This window comes from Ursus arctos, unplaced genomic scaffold, assembly GCF_023065955.2.
Source record: "Ursus arctos isolate Adak ecotype North America unplaced genomic scaffold, UrsArc2.0 scaffold_26, whole genome shotgun sequence".
Classification (NCBI taxonomy): Eukaryota; Metazoa; Chordata; class Mammalia; order Carnivora; family Ursidae; genus Ursus; species Ursus arctos.
This window is the reverse complement of record NW_026622941.1, coordinates 10938742-10942534: the sequence shown is the minus strand read 5'-3', so window position 1 is coordinate 10942534 and position 3793 is coordinate 10938742. Positions and strand designations below refer to the sequence as shown.

The following is a 3793-nucleotide window of genomic DNA, read 5'->3' as shown; positions in this document are numbered from 1 at the left end:
GAGACTACACTGCTACGTACGATTGAGTGGCAACTGTTGATGAGGGACGGGAGAACAAGAAATAAAACTCCTTATGGTTTTTATTAACATATTATATTTAGGAGATCAATGAAACAACCAAGTGGAAATGTTTAATCGATAACTGAGTAGATGAATATTTCATAAAGGATGCAAATAACAGGTAAACATTTGGAAGTCATCGACATATAAATGGGATGATCTAAAAAAGTTCTAGAGAAGTGACAGCAGTTCTGAAACCTGAGATATTCAAATCGTTAGAGGGTAAATACAAAGAAGTCCCAGGAGAAGAAAACAAGCAGGAGCTCTTAGGAAGGTAAAAAAAAAAAAAAAAAGGCAAGGAAATGTCTGGCAGAATGGAAATAAGAGATGTCATTGTGTTAGGTGGACAGGGAGATCAGCTTTCCAATGCAGCTGAGGAAAAGAGTAAAATTGATATAACGACATAACCATTGGAACTGGGAACGTAGATGTAATAGATGACCCCACTAGAGCAATGTTAGTGAGGTGTAGGGGCAGAAGTCAGATTCGGTGGGAGAGGTTAAGGAGGGAATGGATTAAGAGAAAGCAGAGACATGGGGAGTGTATCATTTTTTCGTGAGCATTTTTATTAAGGAGAGTAGAGAATGGAGCATGGGAGCAAGGCAGAATTTTAGTGCTATCGTTGGTTTTGTTTTTAAGTGGAATGATACAGTGGGTGCATGCAAACTGAAACAATTCAGTGGAGAGGAGCATAATAATATAGGAGAGGTGTAGTACCAGCTGGAGCAAAGATGTCACAATCTTTATCTCTGACATTACAAGGTGGAACCCTCAAACCTGACAGAGGCATATGTAGGTGGATGAACATGAAACTATGAAACCACCAGATTCCCTGGAACCTAGAGGGCCACAAAGAGCAAACCCCTACAACCTACAAGGGCAGGCTCTGAGAGCCTCCCCACTCCTGAAATCATTCAATTAATTTGAAGGAGGGTGACATTGCTTCTCCACAAGAAATGCCCTACCACTCCTTATTACTTCAGGACAAAGTTTCAACACAGCCCACTAAGGTAGATAAAAGTTCCATTCTAAAAAACAAAACAAAACAAAACAAAACAAAACAAAACAAAACGATACAGGCTAATACGTACACATATTGCTAACAGATGCTGGAAATGGGTCTTGAGGGTGATGGATCAAAAGGTTCTCTATATTCAGTCTGGGTATGGAGAAGTTATCGAGCTGAGGGCCTTAAATAATGACTTAGGGCTCATATTCTGGCATGGGCACATAAATCCTGCCCTAATATTCCACCGGGAGAGCTCCACGAAAGTTGGACACAATGCTCGCCTCATATATAAGTTAGACTTCCTGCAAGTCCCTTGACATAGCAATAAAAAGGATCAGAAATTTAGGGGAGATGGTAATGCCAGAAAGGATTACGACATAAGACCCAAGAGACTGCCATCTATTTTCTGCAGGAGATCCCTGAAGATATCTTGTTCACGGAGGCAACAAGGAATGCTCTGGTAAGGGGAACGCTCGCAACACTGAGAACTCCATGACGGGAAGTCCTCTGTAGGCCGCAACTGGCTGATGGGAGAGGCTGCCAGCAACCCGGGCTCCTTTTATTCGTGAGTACATTGGAATGGTCTGTTGTAGCACTGAACTCTCATCAGCATATGGAGCAGCAAAGCCAGCCAGAGTGCTATTCATCGTGTACTGATCTGCAGGAATCTGTAGTCAGCAATAAGAAAAATGGTAATCCTAGGATTCTGAGACAGAGACACACATCAGTTAGGTGCTTCTTGGAATAGGTAAGAAAAAAAATTCTAAGAAGCAATTCTAAGAGTAAAACACTATTACTTCGCAAGCTGCCAACACTTAGCCACATCCCTTTGAAGATCGACCTTGTCAGGTTTCCATGGTACACGTTTCCCCAAATTCAGTCCTCCCCAAAGTGAATTCACTCAGTTGACAGATTAATGGTGAGCTGGGGAAAGAGAGAGAATTTGCTATTTTGAGAGTTTGTCAATAGCACGTAGGACGGGACGGTAATACCAGAGCAACAACAATGCCACCGTGATCTTCCAGGGAGAGTGGACATGTAGGTGGGACAAACCCTTCAGTGACTCCAGAGGGCCCACACACACCCCTGTGGTTACATACCTCCTTCTAAGGAAAAAATTGCGATAGATGTGCTTAGCCTCTGTCGGAATGCAGTGCTGACATTTCTTAAGATTTGGGTCACTAGAAACTGTCATCTAATGGACATCGGCCAGGTTTGATTTTCTTAATACCGTATTTATTTGTCTGCCCTCTGTGAAATCCTGAGCCAACCACATTCCTCAGGCTGCCGGGGGAGGTATAGGAAAAGGAATATACGGCCCAGAGGAGACCTGGAAATAAGACCCACGGGAGGTGGAGACCACTCCTTCCCAAGGCACAGAGGATGAGAGAAGCCACCAGAGACAAGGCAAAAGAGCCCATTGGCCTCTGAAAGCGTAAAGTCCAGAACGATGTAGGAGAAGAGCCTTTGCTTCAGAGGCAGGTTCCTGGCATAACCAGTGGTGAGGCTCCCAAACACATCCCCAAGCATAGCCCAAGAGTCAGCCGCCCCCACCGTGGCACTGAACTAGGCCCACCGAACTTGGCTGCTATGTCAATGTCCTTTGAAATGGCCATGGTTCAGCAGCTGGGATTGGGACTCAGTGAGGTCAGGGGACATGGGGCTGCCAAGCAGCTGAGGCTCTCATCTCTCAGTGTCTCTGGTGGGGTTAGCACCAATGCAGAAAGTGATCACCCCAAGAGCTTGAGGTGCTCCTGACCAAGAAGGCCGTACAGACCAACTTTGCACAGGCCAACATGTCCAGGGGATGTGGGGTGGGAGAGCAGGTCTGAGTGCAGAGAAGACAGAGCTCCAAGCTTCTGTCTTAAGCCACTCAAAGACAGGTACTAACTGGGTGCCAAAGAGGTCGAAATACACATAGGTTTCGCTTCTGCTAAAAGCAGTTCTTGTCTAGTGAGGTGTACATGGTCCTGTTTGGGGTCAGTCTTCTTCTTGGCTCCCTGGGAAGACACTAGTGAACACCGTAGTCTCTCTGCCTCCTTTGGGACCAACCATCTAACTTTGTTTCAGAAGACAAACTATGTATAGGTAACCCATCGTGAGTCTCATTCAGGCCCATCATCACTGTGTGTGAGGGACATTCTCCTCCACATCGAATCAGGATTTCTAAGGATCTAGGAAAGCATAAGATGATTTTGTATTTAACTTTGGTGTCGTAAAATATGACACGTGATTAAAATTTGTATGCAAATACCCACTTCTATCCTTCAAAACTGTCTGGGTCCTAGAATCCTCCTGTGACATGCCTTGAAGAGGGACTGGAAAAAAAGGCTCTTCTCAAACTGCTAGAAAGGTGTTGCCTGGTATGGCAGAAGAAATTCATCTTAAGGGACCATTTCTCTGTTCAGATAGAATCATATAATTAAACCCCCAAAGTCAACAGTATGCAAAACAACAACGTTGGCATTGTTTTTCCACTGTCCTTAAATAGCACTATTCTTGGCACTGAGGAAGTGAAGGTACACGAAACATTGTTCCTGTCCTTAAGGAATGTAAGATCTAATGGAAGATTTAGCTTTGTCATAATGATGAGCACTACCAGAAAAGTATCAAAAGAAGGAATTACGGAAGTGCAGAGCACGGGAGAGAAGGAGGGCGTCCTACAGGAGGTGCCATGGGACCTGGACTCTACAGAGCAGTGAAGAAGAAAGCAGAGTGGAAGGC

The 3793-nt window shown here is 44.7% G+C and overlaps 1 pseudogene; it reads right to left on the bottom strand.

Moving 5' to 3' along the window:
* Positions 1-1503: 1503 nt before the first annotated feature.
* On the bottom strand, positions 1504-2867 carry LOC113250240 (ATP synthase F(0) complex subunit C2, mitochondrial-like; annotated as a pseudogene).
* Between the last annotated feature and the right edge of the window lie 926 nt (positions 2868-3793).